This window comes from Anser anser (assembly GCF_964211835.1).
Source record: "Anser anser genome assembly, chromosome: 4".
NCBI classification, from domain to species: domain Eukaryota; kingdom Metazoa; phylum Chordata; class Aves; order Anseriformes; family Anatidae; genus Anser; species Anser anser.
The window spans coordinates 8,415,339-8,430,289 of record NC_139724.1 but is presented as its reverse complement, the minus strand read 5'-3'; the positions used below and the strand labels follow the sequence as shown (position 1 = coordinate 8,430,289).

The 14,951-nt window shown below is 38.6% G+C and overlaps 2 long non-coding RNA genes across 4 annotated transcripts in view; one reads left to right on the top strand and one right to left on the bottom strand.

The window, feature by feature from the left end:
• The window catches only part of LOC310899347, a 343,657-nt gene extending 337,390 nt beyond the window's left edge, over positions 1-6,267 (top strand). For 2 of the 3 annotated variants that reach the window (XR_014584218.1, XR_014584219.1), the window contains 2 exons: positions 4,724-4,850; positions 5,300-6,267. This is a non-coding gene — a long non-coding RNA (uncharacterized lncRNA). Of the gene's footprint in view, positions 1-3,493; positions 3,706-4,723; positions 4,851-5,299 lie in introns of those variants that run through there. The other variant, XR_014584220.1, reaches the window with a different exon arrangement.
• The window catches only part of LOC310899349, a 65,707-nt gene that overhangs the window by 10,066 nt on the left and 40,690 nt on the right, over positions 1-14,951 (bottom strand). The gene's annotated exons all lie outside the window — the stretch shown is intronic.

Sequence of the window (14,951 nt, the reverse complement as noted above, 5' to 3'; positions counted from 1 at the left end):
TAATTACAAATAAGTACTTTAGGTCAGTTGACTGGTTGCATCCAAGATCTGCTGACATGGCAGAAGTGCAGTAAAATAAGGGCAAAGTCAGCTTAAAGCCATCTTTGAGAACTCCCACAGCTTGGTGTAATTTAGAGTTCTAAATATGCCTGCAATAATCTTCTGGAAGCAATTATTGTAAGCAAAGATACTGGCATTTCAGCAGCACCCAAGCCACTCCATCTTCTCACCAGGCACTTTTACACCCTCTGAATGGGGGCTGTCCCACTGCCAGTCAAAGCGCCCTGCCTACTTGGTGCATGGATGAGAGCTCTGCAAGCACAGTCTTCGATTTGATAAGGAGACAAGAATCAGACAAGGGCTTTGTTTGAGGTCGTTTTGATCAGGAAATCATGGTACAACAGTGAGCTGGGTTAAACCATCTTTCCCAGCTTACAGTTTTCCATTGTTGATGGGGCATTGATGGTTGGCATAGTCCCTTAGCTAAGAAGAGATGGTTCCAAAGGTAAACTTCAGTCAAATTGCATCTAAATACTGAGCCCATCAACTGTGCCTAGAGGCACTGCTTCTTAAGGATTAGTTACATTTTCATTTGCATACTGCAAATTGACAGCCGGCATCCACAGCATGCAAAGTTGCTTCATCTTCCTCTTTAGATGGCAGTACCGAGAGCCAGTGGTTAAACAATGGAAGTTCGTTCAAAAGTAACATCTGTTTGCACTTCAAACCTCCAGTTGCACCGTGGTGTTTGCTTTTCATCAACAATTTAGCTGTGAAGAGCAGGGGCATTTTGTATAATATGTCAGAATTTGCTCATGTAAAATACAGAAGCATTACTTGTAAGATTTTGAAGAAAAACCTCATATCAAATCCCATTTTCTAAATTCTCATTTGTATTTAAAGTGTATACGTCTAATATACTTCCACTTCTTGTCTCTTTCTGAGCTTTTGTCAGTCAGACAGCATGTGCTGTTTTGCACATGAAAAGCATATTTCTGCAATACTAGTCTTCTTCAGTTCTTTTGGCTTGTGCTGATCCATGGTACAATAGTTTCATTGACTCTACTACACGGTGCTACAGCACCGACCAAATTATCTGTTTTCATGTGATAACTAGATACTAGAGATTCTGTTTGCTGATTAAAAGACAACTTTTGAGAGCATCTCTGGATAACACACGTGCAAGTCCCTATGGTCCAAGCTACAAAGACTGATGTAGTGGCAGAGAGTTTAAAGGAGCTGTGAAAATTTTATCAGTCGTGCGTCTGGAGAGCAACTTCTCATTTTCACAGGGAATACTGAGATTAGAGCAGTAGAGATGCCCAAAGTACAGTGGAGGTGAAAGTGCTTCAGAGGAAATTTATACCTGTAACCTACAGAGCTGATCTGCATGATCCACCACACAGCTTTGCTGATGTTCTTTGAAGTCCTTCTTAAGGGAAATGCTGAAGTAAGGAAGGGCAAAACTATAAAAGAAGAAAATAAATTTCGAATGCTAACTATTTTTAAACGTTCTTCGGGCTTCAACCAAGGTTTCCAAAGGTGACCAGTGAATTTATATTTCTCATTGGCAATACAGCAAAAGGCTCTGATCTTCAGAAAAGTGCTGAACCACCCAGAATGTTTAATATACTACTGTACACTCTTGGAAAACCAGGCCACTCTCTGCACAAATGTGAAAAACTTAAAAATATTAATTTCATTTGAGTTTTACATCTTTTTTTTTCCCCATTGAAACTTCTTTATTTTGTCACAGACAGCATAACAAACACTTCATTCCTACTATAAATAAAAAAAATAAAAAATAAAAAAGTGTATTTTGCCCTGAAGATCCACGCTTAGAGGGTTCTACAGAATGCAGGTATTCTCTATCCTATGATTTCTATATAGGTGTGGGGCTTGGGGCATTAGGTTTTTGTTGGTTTGTTTTTTTCTGAGACTGCATCTTCAAAAACTAGCTAACGAGAGTTCAGAAACGATAGAAAACATCTCAATCCTGAGCGAATTATGCAAGTTTAAGGATATTATTAAGTTCAGAGTTCAGAGCAAGAAGAAGAGGTTAGATAAACTCCTGTGTCTCCTTTCCTCTTCCTAAGTGAATAAATAAATAAATAAAAAGATAAATCAAATTTGCAGTTCACAGTCACTGCAATTAAAAAAATAATAATAATCTATTTATATTGTTGAATGATGACATGTCAGGGAAGCAAAGAGACCCAGAGAAGAGTCTACAGGCACGAAACAATTTTTCAAATACGGGGCACATAATGTCCTTCTCTTCTGACTGTGCCACATTGCCTTCCCAGAGGAGGATCTCAGCCCAGCAACTGGTGCTTAATTAGGTTTCATTTTTGCTCTGCTCTTGCAGTTCACCTTTAAAAGTTGAGAGACATTTCATCAGGTAGGCCAGAAGGTGCTGGAAACCGTGCTCTATGCAGTCTGCTGCAGACCCTTCCACAGAGTCAGCAGTTGTGCAGCTCTTTCTCTCTACCCCAGTGCCCCTGGGGATTTCTCAAGGACAGGCAGTCTATTTTTTTCCTTTACAGTGTCCATATCCACCCTAATTACTTTGAACCAGGCTATAAGGATTAACCAGATCCCTTCGGTAAGAGGCTTTGCAGAAAGAGTGACCTCCCACCCTCCCAAGTTGCGTGTGTGTAAGCTCAGCTGAAGCTATCTGGAGAAGTGAACATGTACACCTGCATTCAGAAATGCCACAAAAGACTACTGTAATATTTTCCCTTTAATCTCTAGAAAGCAGACACTGAATTTTTCCCTTGCACAATGTTTATGCCAGTATAAATGCCACTAAAGTTAACAAATAAATAAATAAATAAAATAAAAATCCAACATCCATAGGTCTAGCAGGAGAAAATGGATCCCTGAATGTTCCTTACGTGGGCTTCAAGGTTTTTATGTGCTGCTTGTGATACTCAATTATGCTGCCTTCTCATTTCCATGTCTAGGTTACCATTTTTAACATGGTGCTATTAATCATCTAAACACTATTGACTTTTTTCCCTGTTGCAATCAATGATTTTAGCCCATCTTCTGGAAGTTTTGACTGCTTTTATAAGAGGGATATGCTGCTGTGACAGAAACCAGATTTGTTGCAATAGGATACCAAAATGTGAATGCAGATGAATGGGAAGCTCCAGGGCTGAAAAGATTTCCAGTAACAATGCTCTGGGAAGCTTGATAAAGCTGCGTGTGAGGTGGTTGTTGGAAGCTGATAAGGACTGAAAGTAGAGACAAAAAAGCATAAAGTGGGATTGTGAAACTGAACATACACGAAGTTCACAGAAAAAGGTAAAGCTTGAGAGGACATCAAAACCATGGCCCTGAAGTGAGTTCAGACTGCTGTATTCCATCATAATTTCTACTTAATGCTAAGATCAATGGAATTTCACTTTGGCTGTTTCAGAAGTTTCTTGTAAGAAAAATGCTGAGTTCTCACTCTGCAGCTGATTTTACTGTCCTGGTTATTCTGCAGAATAAATTTCCTGGGGACAGATTCCACTTTCCAGTACCAGTCAGGGTAACTTCAGGCTGCAGCAAAAAAATCCTGGGTTGACACTGGTGCCATTCAGAGCATATTGTAGCTCACGGTATCCTACCTGAAGGTCAGTGTCTTCAGAAATTTTTCTTCTGCTTTTAAGAATTCCTATTCTGAGTTGACAGTTTTACTGATTATCCACCCCCTGCCCCCCCACCCCAAAAAAAAGTCATTTCTCCTTCTTTTTATTGTTTTTGAAGCTTCTACTCTTAACAGTGCCGTCATTATTAAACAAGTCTTCCTTACACTTTTTAGTAAAGGTACTTATTTTACAGGGATATGCTTCCTACCCACTTTTCATTAAATAATGCCTGAATCAAAGCCTACCGAAGACAGAAAAGCTCTCTCTTTGACAAAGAACATAAAAAATTTATTACGGCAAAATATTGCACATACACTACAAATTTGCACTGTATTTCCCAGTGCTCTTCTTTTACCCCTGCCAGAGTGGACTTCAACCGCATCTGGATGTTATAGCAGACATAACTGCACACGAGTTTATCTGCATTTTAGCTGTCCTCTCCTGAGTTTCATCTAATCTGTTAATTTCAGTTTTGTGATGAGAAGCCCCAAACTACATACATTTTTGACTGCATTCTTACCAAGGATGCAGAAATGCTGTTACTCAGAAAGAACAAAAAGTGATTTATTTCAGTCACTCACTCTTATCCTTAGCAGGCCAGGCTGAGCTGCACTAGGGACATTCACTTGTGTAGAAGGCTTAGCCAAATGTGGAAACTCATATACCATATTACGTCTGTACCATCGATATTACTCCCTAATACTCTAAGGATGGCAGAGTTAGAGAAATGTAATTTCTTTATAAGACATCTCATTCTTTTTTATTTCTATCTTTGTGTTGCTTTCACAACATAACTGTGGAGCCTTTTAACCCTTTCACATAGTATGCCTCCCATTAAATACACCACGCACATTACTATTTCTTCTAAACCAACAAAACTGACGGAATGAGTGATGCACATAACTACTGTTAAATACTATTTCTCCTTAAGCGCTCTAAACCAGCCAGACACCCATGCCCACTTGCAAAGCACTACATCTACCCAGCGGTGCATCCTTACAGCCTCTCTCCCAGCTGCTGCCACACCAATATGCCACCAATGTGCCACCTAAAAGTGACGAAGCTATATTTGTGCTATTTTACAGAGACAACGTTAAGAAAGCAGAACACAGTGCTGACCAACCATCCCATCAAGAACCAGTGCCTAGGATTCATGGGACGCACCACCGCCAAAGTTTGCCATGAATGAGGGAGTAAACCACTCTGGAGCAGGTAATGACATTGTAATGACACCTGGTTTGATGACATAAGGCTTTTCATCGAAGTGATCCAAAGCATTTTGCAATCTAAGTACAAGCATTAGCTCACTAGATTAACAAGTCATTTATGGCTGTAAAGTTGTATTGTCAATAGATCCTGACAGAGGGGGTTAGAGAATTGAAACTGCCCTGAAACTGCCCACATCCATTGAAATGGGATGCAATTAAGAGAAAAATTATTAAGAGATATTTGACCAGAATCTGAACCAAAACAACTTTAATTTTGAGGAAGAATTGGAAACTAACATTCCCTCTGCTCTCCCAAAGATGACATTTTACAATGCTGGACAAGAACTTCAAATGATAAATCCATGATAGCAAGCTACAGCATTGACACGGGATGACACACAGTAGTGTGAAATCTGAGTGATACACTTATTTATTTATTTTTTTAGTCTTCAGAAATACCATCTGTATCTATGCCCTGGCAGATTCTTACCTGGTAAGAAGCTTTTACATGTTGTAACTTAGGTGTTGTAACAACTTTTCAGGATGTTTGCAGTTACCTCTGTCACAATATGTTACTACCGTTTGTCACCGTCCAGACAAAATAACAGAGAAAGGTTGTACGGAGCTTTATACAATTCTGGCGAAATTGGACCATGCTATCCCCAAGGTACAAGCCACCCTGGAGTTAATAACCCTGGATTTTGCCTTTAGCAAAAGAAAACATTCATAACCTTGTGTTCCATTCCCTTTGCTTGATTTTAGATTTGATTTCATTTTAAATGTACACCTATAATTTGCAGTCTAAGTATAAACTACCATATTGCATATATTCTTATTTATGCTGCAATGTAATAAAAAGCTGTTATCTGACACAGCTGATTGAAATCAAATAAACCATAAATTTAAAATGTTTGTATTTACTGTGACAGTTAAGGTGTTTGTATTATGCAGCAGAAATAACAGAAATTATAAACAACACTTGAAAAGCCATGATACTTTTAACCATGGAAAGCATCTGATCCATAAAAGAATAAAACTCCACTATTTAGATATGAAATTTATAATGGTCTTGTTTCCAAAAATCTAATTTGGTTTCACTGAAGTCAAGTGTCTATTGGCTTTAATGGCTCTTTGATTTGGGACTTCCTGGGGTATTTCAAAAGCTAAAAAATATAAATATAGGCACTTGAAAGGCTGAAAAACAGGTTAAGTCTCCCCACTTATTTTCTGCTGCTTGTCACACCCACCTAATTTTTTTTCTTGTTATTATGGAATAGGTTTCACATATGGATCAAACAATTACTATGATACACATACATTATGCTATGCAAATTGTACTCCTTCCCATCACAGTCTTAACACTAAATTAATACAAGGGCAGGGTAGGAGGCAGGAACACAAGAAGACTTACTACTCCTGAAATTTATGTTTTTATGTCTAATATTTTATGTTGAAAGATTTCTTGAGAAAATGCCCCACATGGAATATGACTTTATTTTCACCGTAAATCTAGCCCTGAAATTAATGTTTGTTTCAATCCATGGACCATCAAAGGGGAAAGACAATGTCTCCACAGACAACTGCACTCTCCAAGACATGAAATTCAGCAAACACTTATACTCCTGAAGCTACTGAGCTGTTCAAGCTAACCTCGACCCTCCAGATATCCAGGCAACCATACCAAAGCCTGAGAAAACAAGTTCACCTCTTCTGATCCCAGGCTTTGCTGCAAATTCAAAGGTCTACACAACACAGTATGACTTCATGCTCTTGAACCTGTTGATTTCCTCCATGTAAGGTTCCTCTAGTCCTGACTATTCAGACCCAGGAAAAGACCACAGTGCTCTAGCTTCTAGGGCACTTATGCCTGTCAGTGCTAATGATGAGTATAATCTTAAACTCTGATGTGAATTTGAGATCAGGTCCCTTAAGTGGCAGAAATCACTTAGGGATATTACTCTCCCTGGTCAATTAAATAAAACAAATCAGCTTTAGAAGATACTGTGCATCTTCCCTCTGAAAGCCTAACTCTCATTCATACCTAAAATTGCACAGTAACCAACATAATACTCCACACATCAATGTGAGATACCTGCATCCCAGTAAAAGCCTTCTTTCTGTCTCTTCAAGAAGCCAAACACTTTTCATCTTACTGGCCTATTCATTATAATAATTAACCAAACCAGTATCTAAACTGCAGTTCAAGTTGTTGACACAGGCTTGTAAGAAATAGTGAAAAGCAAAGCCACAGGAAGAAGTGTCTCTTCTTCTGTAATAAGGTGAAAATGAAAGATGTACAACAACCTGGTGTATTTCCAAGTCTTTGGGGGATTGATTGGAAGGCCACCCACTCCAATGATTTCCTGCTGCATTTCCATAAAAAGGAGTTTCCTCCTTATTCATTTGCATCTTTTTCTTGTCCCACCTTTTTCAGTGAGATGATTTAGTACCATTGTCCACTGAACAAAAAAAAAAAAAGAAAGAAAGCCTGATTAATGTGCAGCAGCTGACATTAGAGCATATACATTCATGCAAGTGATGGAAGAGCCACACGTAATTGGATCAGAAATGGAATAAAATAATGAAAAATTTAAAACAGTCTTTGTCTTTATGCCTTACACTAGGATGGTTGGGAGGTCAGGGAGTATGAAACAACTAGGGGCATTTTATATTCTTTTCTGGCACAAAATTTGTTTAACACAGGCCCATGATTAAAAAGAAAGTGGTATCCCACTGCAACACAGAGGTACAAGAGAGGGAATAATAAATTGGTGGCATTGACAAGGTGTCATTTATTATCTGCTTTAAAATGTCAGGTCATGTCATTGCACTGAAATATTTTCTCTCTTGATGTATGTCTTACAAAGCAAGTTCAATGTTTGGCACTGTTCAATTTCAATAAAAGAAAACAGCTTTTAATCTGGAAAGCATAGTAACCAACAGGAAAATAAGGTCAATTCAAGGCTTCTATCCGAACAGTTTTTCACAAGCATCTCAAAAAATCCTATTCTAAGTGGCCTAGTTCATCACAGAGCCTGTTCATCCTCACAGAGCCCTGGATGACACCTTGCCCTTTTTCCATTTTTATTTTTTTTTAATTATGTGTGTTTCTCTGATTTCAGTAGCGAAAAGTCAAAAAGAAAGAAATGTTAATTTCTGTAGGACTTGAGTGTTGTGCTAAATAAATCAACTTCTCAATCATAGAAACTATTAAGGGAACATTTCCAAAGCTGACATTAATTATATGCTGGAAATGCATATGAGGAATTAAAGTAAGCTGTGAAATGATATTGATGACAATATCCATTAAGTAAAGCAGACATCTTATAGGAGAAGAGAGAGGTTGTTATGTTTGTGGGTTTTTGCATTAGTGGTGAATAAATAGAGATGAGTGAAATCCTCATTGCAAAAGATTTTTTTTGTTTCCCCTCATAAATTTATCAGAAACGTGGAATCTGGAGAGGTGGGGAAACATACTGATAATGACATAACACAATTAAATTTCAAACTGAGTCACAAATTTAACTCACAGAACCTATTTGAAAAAAAAAATGCAAATGGTAGTCAAGTGTTAGGGAAAAGGAAATGAACCTTGTTTTGCTTTGTAAAGCACTCACAAACACACTTCCTAATGAACCCGAGAGTTAGTTACCTCTTGAACCTGCTCTCCCAGGAGTACTTCATGTTACCATTTTGGGAAACACGCCATGACTATAAGCAATATTACAGGGCTGAGAGTCAGCAGCAGACCAAAGCCTAACTCATATGACTTTTTATTGGTAGATTAGACTAAAGCACCACAGCTCCTGACTTGCTTGTTCCTGGAGACAGAAAAATAGCTGAGGGAAGGAGTGGAACTGTAGAGAAGTCACAGCGTGTACTTATGGTCAGATTTGGATCAGTGCATGACTCTTTCACTGGGGCTGATGGAGGGCTCACTGTGGTCAGAACAGCATTATCCAAGTAAGCAGCTATAAAGGATTAGTGCATTTGAGTCTTTGTGCAAGTCTGCCTTTTGCTGTGTTGTTCTCTCCTCCGTTTGTTTGCACAGTTCTCAGCTTCAGGGCAGCATTCCCACACAGGGCTTTAAAACCAGTTTCACCGACTTAACCGTGACATTCATGCTGATACAAGAGTGTGTTCCCTGAAAATAAAGATCCTTGCCCTGGCAGGATGATCGTGCAACATGGTGACAAAACAAAGGTTGAAGGGTTTTGCTAGTTGCTTCCCTTGCCCAGTTCTTACTGGATCCTACTCCTCTAAGCTTTCTTCTAAAATCAGCTGATCAGTCCCCAGCTGGAACCTAAATTCCAGTTTTTTCCAAAGGACTTTATTTAATATCTCCGGCACACTTTACCTCCACAAGTTACCGTATATTCGTCAAGAGGAAAAATTGGATAGTACTGTAAGAATGAAGATCCTAGGGTTGTGATTTGGTTTTATTCTGTTTCCTCTCTACATCAGTAGAAACAAAGAATAGCATCACAGAATTCACAAAACCATTAAGGTTGGAAAAGACCTTCAAGATCCTCAAGTCCAAACATCAACCTGACCTAGTCGGTACCATCACTAAACCATTCCCTTTAGTGTCACATTAATCAGCAGCTGCTTTTGTTTGCCATCATCCTAATGAAGATAAAAATCCCAGTCCTGCCAACTGCTGTTTCACCAGTTTGACCACATCTCAGCACCAGTGATTTTCAGACAGTTTCTCCTCACCACTGCTCTTCTGGATTTATCCCCAAATTGCAAGATGTAAACAGTGGTGGAAGGGGTAGGAAGGAAAACCTAATTTTTTAAGAAACGGGATGAAATAGCATTCAAAAAGGAATTCCATAGCAGATGTGTATTAAATGCTAATAATATTACTAATAAACCAGTTTGGCCTAGCTTCCTGGGCAATGACTGCTTTCAATGTTAACGGCTAGTTTATACAACATAATACTGTAAAGTCTAATTTATGACCAACGTCTCACAGAGCTCACAGCAAGTTCTCTTACATTTTTCACATTTCTGTAGTCCAGCTAGATTTTTTTTTTACATCACCTTGAGCTGAATGCCTTCAAGACACTAGAAAAAGAAAGCACTTTGAGTTATGTGGCAATGCTTCACTTCAGCTATTACAGTACAGTTGTTTAGACTAGTAGAATAATAAATGGCCCAATTGTTAGCAAGGGACCAGGGATTGCTGGGCAGGGGGGATTATTGCTATTGTCTGTTGTTTAGTAGCTAGCATTTTGATTTGATGCCTGATACAGACTCATAATTAAAATTTAATTTATGAGTGCAAGAGAGAGACAGAGAAAATATGCACGCATTGCACAGTTGATGGGAAGAGAGAGACTTTTCTCTGCTTATGGACCAGTTCCAGTGAGGTATTTAGGAAGTTTCTAGTGAGGTGGCATGGCTAAGAAGGCCAAGACTGAAAAACTCAGACTCTAGGACTACGAATCTATTACAGTTCATGAAAGATCATCCGAAATATGCATGTATACACTAAATACTAAAACTATAGATTATGTCCTTTTGTTTTGAAAATTAAGACTTCTGTCATTTAACTGATGGAATGGTAATACTAAGTTTTTCCAGGGGATATATTTCAACAGTCTTAGCCCACGCATTGAAATAAAGTGCAACTTTTACCAGGAACGATGATAGCAAGACCTTACCACTCCTAAATGCAGTGCACCTGGAAATGTTTTTTACACGAAGTAAAATAACTGTAGTATAGCTTATTTTACATTTCAGGCTGAGAATATTTTACATGATTATTTAAATGGTAGATATCGCAGGATTTTAGCAGTGCCTGTCACCTATGAGGAACCTGTGCTGGAGGGAGACGCTGCCATAGATGTGCATGTGCCACAACTTCCAAAACACACAGAGAGTTTTATGGCTAATAGCTCCTTTGGCATTAAAAACAGTAAGGTATTGCCACTCCACTGCTGTATATCAACTGACACATGCCCCTAAACTCTTTACTTAATAGAAGTTCACTTATAAATTAGAGATCATTCAGACTTCCCGGCAATATTTTCTGACAGACAAATCCTAAAAACTAAAACAATTACGATTTACTGATGTGCAGCTATAGTACTGGACATTATTACCATTTCTTAGATGTATTAGGAGACAAATAACAGGAATGCCAGGCTGCAAACTGCATTGTGCAGACTTCACAGCACACGTGTCTCTCCCAGTCACTGACCAAACTATGTCCTAGGGCATGTTGTCAGGGATTCTGTTCTCAGAAAGGTACAATTGATATAATAAAGTGGGATATTTCTTGATTTTCATTATAATGGTGATAATGGTGATATGCTCTCCTTTTTCACCTACTAACTGGTTTCAGCTGAATAACTATTACTTTTCTGGCCTCTCAAACTACTACTACTATGTATTTACTTATTAAATTTAACAAACTTTCTAGGACTGAGAATTAGACAGTGACCCATATATATCTTGTGGATGCCAGATGCCTGCTGCTAATATTTGCTCAAAGAATCATTTTTTAAAGACATTAATTTGAATGAAAAAAAAATAGCTTTGGATATTAGCAAAAAGGAATAAAAAAGGAGTTGTAAAATGAACGATGTGAACAAGAAGCTAAAATTAAAAAGGATGGATTTTTTTTTTCCAAGAAGAAACACATTTCTTTTATATGGATTTCAGTTATATACTTTTTTCAGTTCAAGACTATTTAGCTTCATATTTGGGCTATTAAATTTTTTGAAATTACATTTTGGCACTTGAAAAGTGATTTTGAAAAATCTTAGATATTTTATTCCAAAATGGCCAAAATTTTGCACTTTGCCTTTCTTAAATTTGTGTTTTCTGCAGCGGTCATCTGCAAATCTAGGTGAAATCCAATCATTATCATCATCATCTAATCACCCTGAAATCCTAATACTTAACGTAGAAAGCTGTGAGTGATTGCTTCTGAATATTTTTTAAGCTATTCATTGGTTCTAGCAATAAAGTATTTCAAACGTTACTTAGAAACTAGGAGGAAAAAACCTGCACTTAGAAACAAATACATATAAACTCCACCATCTTACAAGCATAGCTCCCTAAATGAACAACAACAAAAAATGGTACTTTAACAAAACTGAGATATCTGTTTTCTTGAATTCCTAATTTCAAAATTCTGTAAAAAATTACTTAAACTATTAGAAACTAGCTACATCATAACTCTATCAGGTGGAAGTAACAATCTTATTTTTTTCTCATAAGTAATTTCTGCACCCTTCCTCTCTTAATCTAGATTCCACAAACAGTAGTATATCTTCTAGTTATTAAAATGCGGATACTCCTTTCAAAAGACACCAAACCTTTCCATGTGATATCCATATACATGGCATTCTTAATGTTTTAAGAAGCTTTTTTATACAATAAATTTTTCATATTGATATAGAAGCATTGTGCTACAATAAACACCAGGAAAACTTGTTGTAATAAGTCTCTACTTTCACACTTGACAGTTTTAGTCCTAAAGTACACAAAGGGTACGTTAGTTGCATTGATAATGCTGAAATGTTCTCTCATTTTGTAGTATTATCTCTTGATAAAACAAGTTCTCTTATTGTAGAGCATTTTTTTTATCCGCACGCAAAATATCATTGAATATTTCTCTGCTTCCAAAACTGAGGCAAATAGCCATTTGTACATTTAATTATTCTTAATATCTGTGTTCAGTATGTACCTATTTGCATCTATTTTATATAAATTAGATCTGGGGGGTTGGTGGCCCTCTCTCCCCTGCTTCCCTACCCTATGGAGTTATTTTTTGTTTTTCCTCACTTTTTTCTTTCAAGTTACCGGTAATCAAATATCTTTGGGATTCTTCTTTTCTTCAGTTTAAAAATCAAGTTTGTCAAGACCAGAAGCAGTTGTATTCTATATTTTCATTTTTCAGAACAGAAGCCTACTTTTGAGCTACTTTGGTGTTTTCAAAGAACGACATTCACTCCTGTAAGGCACTGTAAGACAAAATAATCATTTAGAAATAATGTTGTGAACAGCCCTTGAGCTGTACAGGATGGTAAAGCTCTTCTTGGTTACATGTCAATTTTATCTTGATAATGACACTTCTTGTTAAAATAAACTAGATGGATTGCATTTTCTCCTCTCCTCTCCTCTCCTCTCCTCTCCTCTCCTCTCCTCTCCTCTCCTCTCCTCTCCTCTCCTCTCCTCTCCTCTCCTCTCCTCTCCTCTCCTCTCCCCTCCCCTCCCCTCCCCTCCCCTCCCCTCTCCTCTCCTCTCCTCTCCTCTCCCCTCCCCTCTCCTCTCCTCTCCTCTCCCCTCCCCTCTCCTCTCTCCTCTCCTCCCCTCTCCTCCCCTCTCCTCCCCTCTCCTCTTGCTAAGAGAAATGACAGAGCTCCTACCAATGTGGACAGACTCCTACAGACTGTAAGATTACAACCTGAAGGAAAAAGATTTGCACATTTTTGGACAAATGAATTCTTCTGTCTTTTGCCAGAGCCTAACTAAAAGGTACAGATTAAACACCCATCAGTAGGTTTCTCAACCTTTTTATAAGGATATGAAGAACAGACTTTGATCTCATATTAAAATAAATATTCATGAATCATAATGCTGAATCAAGTGAAGAACTTGGTCCCAGTGATACTACTGGAAATCCAGAACCACTCTATTAATTTCAATAAAGTGATTGCAGTTTAACACCAAAAAGCTGAGTTCAGACCTGGGACCACTGGAGCATACCATCTTAAAAGGTGTCTCACAAGTCAGTGATTAAGTCTCACAAACACTACTTTTATTCCAGAGTAATTCCACTGGGTCACATCCAAAAATCTTACTTTGTACCAGCCTTTGTGTAAAAGTCTGATGGCAGCAAGTAAATCACAGCAGGAAGACTGTAATTTAAAGGCAAATGTAGGGGACTGCCAGCAGAAGTGGTTGCACTTCAGCGGATCTCCAAGTGGCTATTTCTGCTGTATTAACAGCACAAGCACAACACAACGCGTGTGTGCAGTGAGTGATGAGCACACTAGAGACTCAAACAATGTCAAAACAAAATGGTAGCAGACTATTCTTTGCTACTCACTGCCTGGCACGCCCCCAGTGGCTGGCCTGCTGAGAAGTCATCTGGACCCAAAAGCAGATGCGTTTCAGCAGGTCTGTTAGCCTGCCCTCTCAACAAGCACTGTCCCGCTGGAAAAAGCAACAAAAAACCCATCCGATGCCCACTGCAACTGGCCTGGGTAACAAATATGAGCAGCTATTAAGGAAGGTTGATGAGATGCAAACCCATGCATCCAGAACTGGGGCATGCTGTAAAGAGCCTATAAAAGAACTGAAGCAGTGCAGCACTGTGTAGGAATCCCAGGAAGCATGGCACAGGGGAAGAAAACCATTCTGGGTAGTGTTAAACTGCTGGAGAATGATATCCGAGGGGAATAAACATTAATGAATCTTTACACATGGAGAGGTCCAATTGAAAGCTAACTGAACGCATGCTCCCTGCTGACAGCAATATCCCACATACCTACCTATCACCAAAACAGTTAGTGTGAAGCCAAAAGACAAATTTCTGCTCAAAGGGGTAAAATCTTAAGTACAACTGCTCAGGTCCCCAAATTGACAAGAAGGTGTAACTGTACTAAAAGCTCCCTAGGAAACACTGTGTTTCATGCTGCCGAACTGGTGGTCGGGCCACCACGCAGGACCACTATTTACCTGGTTCTGAACCTCCTTTCTCTTTGCCTTTCAACGATATACATAAAAACACAAATAAAATTCTACAAGATCAAACTCCACCACTTTACATCAAAGCTAATGGATGTCCTGGGGCAATTTGTATTTATGGTGAGCAAGAGGAAGGTAGAATGATAACACAGAGGTCCACGACTTCTTCAAACGTCATCCTAAAACACATCAGTTGTCAAGTGTTCAAACAGCTCAGATCCAAGGTTAAGCGCAAACAGAAAGTGGTACTACCACTTGTACAAAGGGACAGGTCAAGACAGATGTAATACTGCTGCCTCCTCTTGTTCTTACCCCCACCCCAGTGCACACGCAGGTACAATTTAAGCTGAGTGCAGCTTCTACCTTCCACTCACATGGACACCACACAGTTGTGTTA